Here is a 9,789-nt window from a genome sequence, read left to right on the forward strand (position 1 = left end):
ATTTGCAAACGGACGGAGACAACAGGAAGTGAGATGAAATCTACCCCTAGGAAGGGAAATTCTCTCCTGTAAGAGTTAATATGGGAAAAACGTGTCTCCTCTCCACTGATGCTTTATCACCAATCCTTGTTTCACTAAAAACCCCAAATTGTCAAAAAACATTTTGTCATTGGGACAGAAAGTGAGGTGAAATCTTCTGAAGAGGTGCACAGACAGCAAAACAAATGTCACAGGGGTGATAACCCTTCGCTATGTTTTCCAAAAAACTTAAAAATAGATTTTTTTTGGCTACACTTTAAAAATGTACCAGTTCAAAATTACAAACAGATTCTACTTAACAACAAACCTACAGTCCCTGTCTTTTTTGCACCGCCTGTATACTGCTGTTCAGAGTATATAGGGCCTGGGGGCCCCACGCCTTTCCTTTTTTTAATTTGGGTGCAGGGTTCCCCCTAATATCCATTAAGGGTATGATATTTAAAGGAATATTTCACCTTTTTTTTTTTTCACTTTAAGCATCATTAAAATCACTGCTCCCGAAAAAACGTCAGTTTTTAAAACTTTTTTTTGCATTGATACATGTCCCCTGGGGCAGGACCTGGGTCCCCAAAACCTTTTTAGGACAATACCATGCAAACTAGCCTTTAAATGTAGCACTTTTGATTTCGAACGTTCGAGTCCCATAGACTTCAATGGGGTTCTAAAGTTTGCGCAAATTTTCGGTCCGTTTGCAGGTTCTGGTGCGAACTGAACCGGGGGGGGGTGTTCGGCTCATCCCTACTGTACATTATTACTGCTTACTAACTGGTTGCTAGATGTTACTGCACATCACTGCTAACTGGTTGCTAGAGGTTACTGCACAACATTATTGCTCACTGATTGGTTGCTAGAAGTTGCTGCAAATCATTACCACTCACTGATTGATTCCTTGAGGTTATAGCACATTATTATGGCTCAGATTGATTGCTAAATTATGGGGGCCTCTTATTTTTAAAGGGGGCTTTCAGACTCCGAGTAGCCCCCTTGGCCACAGCCCCCCTCAACCACTGGGCTAATGTTATGACGGAGTGGCCCATGTCCTTATCAACATGGGGACAAGGTGCTGTGACAGGGCATTCCCCATGTTGAGGGCATCACACCTAACAAACAACCTGATCAGGAAAAATGTAGCAGTGGCAGTAGTAATATGGCTGCTAAATGTATCACTTCCCACTACAGCTGGAGGTTCAGCTTGGCCAAACTACCATTTAATTTGGCCATTTGAACCGAGCATGGGTTTGGACCAAACCAGGGGCTTATGTCTAGTCATCAGTACAATTCAGTGGAAAATTGGAAAGTATTTTAAACTATGCCAGATAGTGGGCAAGGTGTTGAAACAGCTTCCAGTATACCGATCTGCTAACTCTCGTCATCAGTCACTTTACTGGACTGGGCTAGTACTGTTCTCTCTGTCTGCACTCACCCAATTCATTTATAAGATACATTCTGCTGTGTAATTCCAGTCCAGGCTTCTGATAAATAATTATTTTAAGTGGGGAAAAAAAAAACAAAGATAATAAATGTTTTGAACAGGTAGAGTTCTGTGGCATTTTGTCAAAATTACATAACAAGGACATTTCTGGTTCAAATTAGCAGCCATCCCTGCACCCACTGTGTTTACGGGAAGGTGGGTACCATGCAGCTCATTTTCCAGATTATCCCCCCTCCTTGCACTCTCTAGACTCCAAGGAAAAAGTGTGCAGGACTGCCTGACTACCCCCCCCCCCCCCCCCCCATTGTTTAGGAATTAGTTTGCTTTCTTGTCACAACCAGCTGAGACCAGGAACACCGCGTCTGCCCAAATGTTCTGTTCCCGTTTGCTGATATCTGTAGCTGCCACTATTACTGGAACCTCTACATTAGGGATGAGCTTCGAGTTCGAGTCGAAGGTGAGTTTGACTCGAACATCGGCTGTTCGATCGTTTGACAAAGGGGCCGTTCGTGCCAAATTCGAGCAGTGCGTCATGGCCCATAATGCACTGCATCATCGCAGCGGTTTGCTGGCTGATGATTGGCCAAGCATGCACTATGACCCGCATGCTTTGGCCAATCACAGAGCCATAATTAGCCAAAGGCAGGGTGCCTTTGGCCAATTATGGCTCAGGGGGTTAAGTACATGCCCCACACTATATAAGGCCGCCTGCACGTCGGCCCAGTGTAGTGTGTTGCTGGCATTAGAGAGAGAGAGAGAGAGACAGAGTGTGTCTTTTCATTTACTTTGAGCAGGCAGTTTATTCAGTTAAGTAGATCTCACTGCAGACCGTTCCTGCTATACTATTTGTAACCTACTTCTGGCAGGCATTTGATCCAATTTAGCTAGATATCACTGCAGACCGTTCATGCTGTACTATTTGTAATCTACTTCAGGCAGGCAGTTGATCCAGTTTAGCTAGATCTCACTGCAGACCGTTCCTGTTGTTCTGTTCCTAATATACTACAGGCAGGCAGTTCATTCAGTTAGCTGCAGTATATGCAGTACTGTATACTGTGCAGCTAGATCTCGCTGTAGACCGTTCCTGTTGTTCTGTTCCTAATATACTACAGGCAGGCAGTTCATTCAGTTAACTGAGGTATATTCAGTACTGTATACTGTGCAGCTAGATCTCGCTGCTGACCGTTCCTGTTGTTCTGTTCCTAATATACTACAGGCAGGCAGTTCATTCATTTAGCTGCAGTAGATATTGAGTACTGTATCCTGTGCAGCTAGATCTCACTGCAGACCGTTCCTGTTCTCTTCCTAATATACTATAGGCAGGCAGTTGATTCAGTTAGCTCTCTACCGGCATGTGGAAGGCAATGTCTTGGCCTCACTGGACAGGGCGGTCAGCGGCATATTACCACTGACTCATGGTCCAGCAGGCATGGACAGGGACATTACCTATCTTTCATGGCGCACTGGGTGACCCTGTTGGCAGCTGGGAAGGATGCAGGACAGGGTGCAGTATTGTTGGAGCTTATTCCACCACCACGCCTCCAAAATGCTACTAGTGGTGATTTTGACACACCTCTCTCCTCCACCCCCTCCTCTTCTTCTTCCTCCATGGCCTCTTCCTCTATAGATTTGTCCTTGGAAGCAGCGGTGCTCCTTAGACGTTCAAGGGGCTACCCGAGCAGTCACGCAAAAAGAGCCATGCGGTGCTTGAGCTGGTGTGCTTAGGGGACAGGAGCCACACTGGGGCAGAGATTCTGTCAGCTCTGAAGGGGCAGGCTCAGAGTTGGTTGATGCCACGCCAGCTTCAGGCAGGAATGGTGGTTTGCGACAATGGCACCAACCTCCTCTCCGCCCTCCGACAGGGACACTTCCCCCATGTTCCCTGTTTGGCTCACGTCCTTAATTTGGTGGTGCAGTGGTTCTTGTGCAGGTACCTGGGCTCACAGGATCTCCTGAGGCAGGCCAGGAAAGTCTGTGTGCATTTCCGCCGGTCATATATTGCCAGTACTCGGCTGGCTGGCCTCCAAAAGGAATACATAAAACAAGTAAAAATTCGCGCTGAACTGAAAAAAGCAAGCGGCCAGCAAAGTTTGTAGATAACAAACAAAAAGTCACATGCATAAAAATTATTGCGGCGCTGAAAAGTTCAAAATGAAATTGAAGAGTGGGAGGAATCCAATCACCAAATATATTGTGCAGATGTAGAAAGAGTCACTCGTCACCACGTGGTAATGTAGTCTGCATACCAGAAGGTGTTAAGGATTAGGCATAGATGATAAATTCTCAATAGCATCCAGCAAATCCAGCCCACTGGAACCCCTCATCAGACCACAACATCCGTGGAATTTCCTTCACATATAAACATCTCCCAATGGTCAATTCAGAATTAGGCATTCAGGCATGTAGTCATCATATATCCGAGAAAAGAAAATGAAGGACCCATAGTGAAGCCCGTAATGATAGATAAAAAAACTTTTATTGTAGTAACTTACAGTTGAAGCTTAAAACAGCATGCATTAATGATAGGAACAAACGGCTGCAGCAATCAGCGTACGGATGTCAGCCTGGCTGACATCCGTACGCTGATTGCTGCAGCCGTTCTCTCTGTTCTCTCTGATTCTGCTGTACTTCCATCACAGAAATGAAAGTGTATGTAAAGCCAAAATGGTATTGTTAGTTTTGGATAAAGTAGGAATTGGTAAGACGGCAACCAAAGTTTTGTGTCTTTGTCCTGTTATGTGAATTTGCCTTTGCTTCCTGTACCAGAGATGAAGCAGGATGTAAGAGCAGGTCTCTTCAAAATGAGGGAATATTTAATCCTAGACAATTGTCACCAGAACAGGTGTCCACACATTCAAAGATGATCACACTGTTTCAGTGACAGTCCAGGAAAATCCATTTAACTTCCTGTTCTAAAAGTCTCCTTGCCTGTCTCCTCCGTGTACCGACATTCTGTTTTTTTGAACTGCAGAGAGGCCTGGTGGTTCATCCTACATACTGTAAATAGGGTATCATAATGGCCATGTGACATGTGAAGGGAATGACTGTCAACGAAGTGAAAGTCGCTCACCAAAAACTCCTTCACCCCATGGGCTAAGACCTACGGCCCTACAGATAGAGGGACGTGAAGACAATTACAATTGCGGCGTCCACCTGGAAGTAAACAGCGTGGAGAGCGCGCCAAACAGTGGCCCTGCCTACAGCACACCTCACAAGGCCAAAAACGCCGCAAGGAAAGGGCACCAAGACACAGTTGCATGGCAAAACGCCCGCGGCGGTGGAGAGGCAACGTCAACGTGATCCACCAATGGGGAGATCCAAAAGCATATCACATGATGAAAAACCTATGGTCCCATGACTCACGTGAATACACTACGGGCCACGTCACCATAACAACGTAAAACCCTCCCACGGCACTCACGTGAGTGAGCACATGCCCCGATGGGAACGGGGCACATGACATAACCTATCACATGACCTACCGCAAGTCACATAATCAGTCAAGTGGTCAGAATGCAGGAACATCTGAACGGAGCGCTCCAAAAGGACTGGGGATAATCCAAGCCTCACTATGAGTAGGAGGCCAGTCCCATTACACAGACACTGCCGAATGGATCACTCCCACATGTTGACACATGATCACTCCCAAAACACTAGGTCAGTCACATGATATGGAGGGTGGTCACATCCGGACAGTCGGAGTGTCCTAAACGCATGGCAGAAAGTATACAGACGTCCTAATATAAATGCGCTCTAGGTGGCCACTTGGAGGTCTAAAAGGGATCTCCCTGAGGACGGCAACGTGGCTACGGAAGTGAATTTAAAGTTTCAAGACGGGATACCTCCCTTAGGCAAGAATCACCCCTCCAATGTGGGACAAACTTGTCTATTAATTGGAAACAGGTACTCATAGGGTTTTTGTTATGGTGTTCCAAATAATGGCAGGGCACACTGTGATTGGTACGACCCTTCTGGATACTGGCCAGGTGTTCATTAACCCTCACTGAAAAGGTCCTGATGGTACGGCCAACATATTGTTTACTACATAGGCAAGTGAGGAGGTAAACTATATATCTAGTGGCACAAGTGGTAAAATGTTTTATTTTGTAATTCCGTAAAGTTGAAGTAGATGAAAAAGTGTCTGTTTTGCGTTTCCAGTATATATTGTGAAGACATACATTGCACTTCCGGCAAGGGTAATAGCCTTTACATTGTTGAAAAAAGTTATCATCTTGGGTGGATCCATAACATTTGGGGCAATTTCTCCTTGTATAGATCTGGCCCCTCTGAACACAACCCCTGCACATTCAGGGAGGGCCGGACCCAAAATTCTGTCATTCTGTAGGACCCTCCAATGCTTATTGATTTTTTTTTATTTTTTTATTTGTTTATGTTGTATTGAAAAAGCAGTATGGAAGGACCATTTAAACATATGTTCTTTTGATAGGTTTTGGGTTCTCTTTCAGTAGGTCACTTCTATCAGTATTGGTAACTATATTGATGTCTCTATCCAAGTCGGTACATTTATATCCTTTTTCTAGGAATTTCGTTTTCAAAATCTCGGCTTGGTATAGAAAATCAGTAGTACTTGTACAATTCTGAAGGAATTTGCCACATGGAATATAAGTTAACCACTGATCATGATGGCTACTGTCGACTGGTATGTAGCCATTTTGGTCTGTGGGTTTAAAGTAAACCATCCACGGTGTCATTCGCTGAGATCTCAAGATCTAGAAAGTGAATGTTGGTCTGACTCATTTCATAATTCAGAGAGATACCCTTGTTGTTATTCAATGTAGACATGAACCTCTGCAGGAATTCGGAATCGCCCTCCCAGAGGAGGAGGATGTTGTCTATATATCTGGCCCAAAGGACCAATTCTGGCCTCCTAAGGGCATAGATGACATCCTCCTCCCATTGGGGCATATTTAGCCCCCATGGCCACACCCCTTATTTGTATGCAAAACTGGCTCTGGAACCAAAAGTAGTTATGTTGTGTTGTAAACCGAATAGTTCCATGATAAAATTCTGTTTTACAATAGGAAGATGTGAGTTCCTGGATAGATAATGGTCCACTGCTGCAAACCCCAAATCTTGGGGGATGCAGATATACAAAGCAGCAACATCTGCTGTTACCAAAATCATGTCTTTCCAAGAGTCTGATAGTGTCACAAGTATCTTTGAGATAAGAGGGGGCCAATCTAACTATGGGTTGCAGATGGAACTCTATATATCAACCTATTTGTGACGTAATGAAGTCAATCCCACTGATGATGGGACGTCCAGGGGGATTGACTGCATTTTTGTGCACTTTGGGTAAGTAATATATCACTGGAATTCTTGGAGCCATGGGCACCAGAAATTATTTTTCCTTTTTATCCAAAATACCCAAAGAGGAGCCTTAATTGACCAATTCAACTAAAGCTCCTTTATATTCTAAAGTTGGATCCTTGGACAACAGGCTATATGTTGAGCGATTGTTCAGGATCTTGTTCATCTCCTCCCTATAGCTTTTTTTATCTAATATGACGATCCCCCCACCCTTGTCAGCCGGGCGGATGATGAGGTCTTTCCTTTCACATAATAATTTGAGTCCACTAGTGATAATAGGATTCGTATGGACTCTTTTATTGGGTAATTTGTCTAGATCGTTTAGAACCAAACTTCTAAACATATTAAGAGAAGGTGCCATGGTTCCAGGGGGATTGAACAGGGATGGATTTGATAGCCCAGAATGAACGTTGCTATCTCTTCCTCCTACCCTTGGGACAATGGGGGGCTGTGTGAGAAAATGTCTTTGTATAGTCAGCCTGCGAATGTACTTTTGCACATCAATAAAGGTAGAAAATGTATTAAGTTTTCTCGGAGGGACATATTTGAGCCCTTTAATTGTGTTTTGCTTAAATTAAAAATACCTGCTTCTATAGAGTCCTTTTTCTTTTTGAACTTTAATTTTGCTTTAGTTCACAACAGTGAACATTGGATTTTTGTTTGATTATTATATTGGTTATATGTTATGCACATATACTATTTAGTTCATTGTCATTCTTAGTGCTACACTGTATTTCTTTGTTTATGGTGTAGAAGTTGTCAAAGTATATTTGTTCAGAAGTGGGCAAGGCTTTTTTTCAGCAGGAACTAGGGGGAACTCAGTTCCACCACCTCTGGCTCAGGTCTTCTGCTCCCTGCTCACCACTATCACTTGGTAACACTGAAGTCCAGCTTCTGCGTTTACAAGTGATAGCTTATCTCCCAGTAGCTCCCACAGGTCAGATCTCCTGCGCAGATCTCACTGAGTGCCGGACAGAGACAAGGGAGATACAGAACAGGTGCCCAGGGTTCAGTGCAGTCAAGGGCAGGAGAGGGTGCGTGGTAGGCTGCACCCTCTGTGGTCTCCATTTTTTTCCCTGGTGACCAGTAGTTGATGCTCCTACTGCATGATCTCCCTTGCAAGTGACTGTAGTATAGTATGCTGGGAGGTACTACAGCCGGATAGGTGCTTCAGCTTAATATTGCAACAAAGGTAAGATATATGACAGATGGTGGAGCTTTTAAGGAGGAGGGAGAAGTTGAGGGCAGTGGAGGGAGGGGGTTGTATGCAGAGAGAAGAGCTACTATTTGATGCCATTTGGCAGGTATGTGTGTGTGGCGGGCATGGTTGAGTTCCTGCACCTATTCTCTGAGAAAAAAAGCCCTGAAGTGGGTATGCCAGGTCCCATACAATTTTTCCAGTTGTGCCCAGGCTGGGCACTCAGGGGGCTGGAGCTGGGAATCTCTTCATTCATATGTGGGGAACGCATACAGATATCCCGTGACTCTCTCACAGAGCTTGTAAAATTTGACTCCGTATTTGACCCTTTTGCTAGGAATGTATTGCTTTATTCCTAGCTGGCCTGAAAAGGGTACCAGGGACTCATCTACACATATATGCTGATCAGGGACATAGAGTTCTGTAAATCGTTGGGAAAAGAAATTTATCAGTGGGCGAATTTTATATAACTTATTGTAATTTGGATGGCTGCGGGGAGAGCACTGGGTGTTGTCGTTAAAATGAAGGAATCGTATAATCATCTTGTATCGGGACCTGGTCATTATGGCAGAATAAATGGGCATGTGGTGGATGGGGTTGGTGGACCAATAGGCATGTCCTTCATTTTTTTTTTGTAAGCCCCATTTTTATGGTGAGGCCCATAAACAATTTGAACTCCTCCAAATTCTTTCCACTCAAACGGACGGGCATATGATGATTAGGGTTGTTGGCAATATACTGCTGGGCATATAAATTGGTCTGGTTCAAAATGAAGTGCAGCAAGTGTCGGGCAAAAACTGATAAAAACAATCGATCTCTGTGAAATTTTTGGTGTTGGCCTGCACACCTGGCTGTGCTGTGAAAGGGGGAATAATTGGTGATCCAGAGTTGGCAAGACCATCTGGCATGTATGTAGAGGCCCTGGCTTTTGGGGGACGTGACACTCCAGTAGTTGGGGGATTTGAATTTCCTGTGCTGGTACTCAGGCGTGATGTGGCAGCACTGGTACTGGGCCTGGAAATTTTTTCCTGGGGCCTATTGCTGGCAGCAGCACTAGTACTGGGCATTTGTTCCTGGGGCCTATCGCTGGTGGCAGCGCTGGTACTAGGTTTGGGAATTTGTTCTTGGAGCCTATTGCTGGCGGCAGCGTTTGTATTGGGCCTGGTTTCCAGAGCGGCGTGCCCTTTTAGGAGGGACCCATTCTTCATCCAAATCATTTGCCGATTCACTACTCTCAATTGGTACAAATGCCGAATTTTATTCGGAAACAGAATTGAAATCTGATGAGAACTCCCCGCTGCTCTCATCAGTCATGGAGAGGATCTGGAACGCCTCCTCACTGGTATATGATCTTTTGGACATGACGCTGATGGCTGTGTGATGGGTGGCAGGTGACGGTCACTGATGGGCTGTGCGATGGGTGGCAGGTGACGTTCACTGATAGGTGATGACGGTGTGACAGGCGATGGTCACTGCTGGGTGACAGGCGATGGTCATTGATGGGTGACAGGCCACGAACGGTGACTGATGATGGTCACTGATGGGTGATGGTCACAGATGGGTGACAGGCCACGGTCACTGATGGGTGATGGATGACAGGCCACGGTCACTGATGGGTGACAGATGCACCGCTGACGGTCACTGATGGGTGACAGGTAATGAGGGACAGGCCACGGTCACTGATGGGTGACGGGTGCAACTCTGACAGTCACTGATGGGTGACAGGGCATGGTCACTGATAGGTGAGGGGTACAACGCTGACGGTCACTGATGGCAGTCTCTTATGTGA

Source organism: Aquarana catesbeiana, linkage group LG03 (genome assembly GCF_042186555.1).
Source record: "Aquarana catesbeiana isolate 2022-GZ linkage group LG03, ASM4218655v1, whole genome shotgun sequence".
NCBI classification, from domain to species: Eukaryota; Metazoa; Chordata; class Amphibia; order Anura; family Ranidae; genus Aquarana; species Aquarana catesbeiana.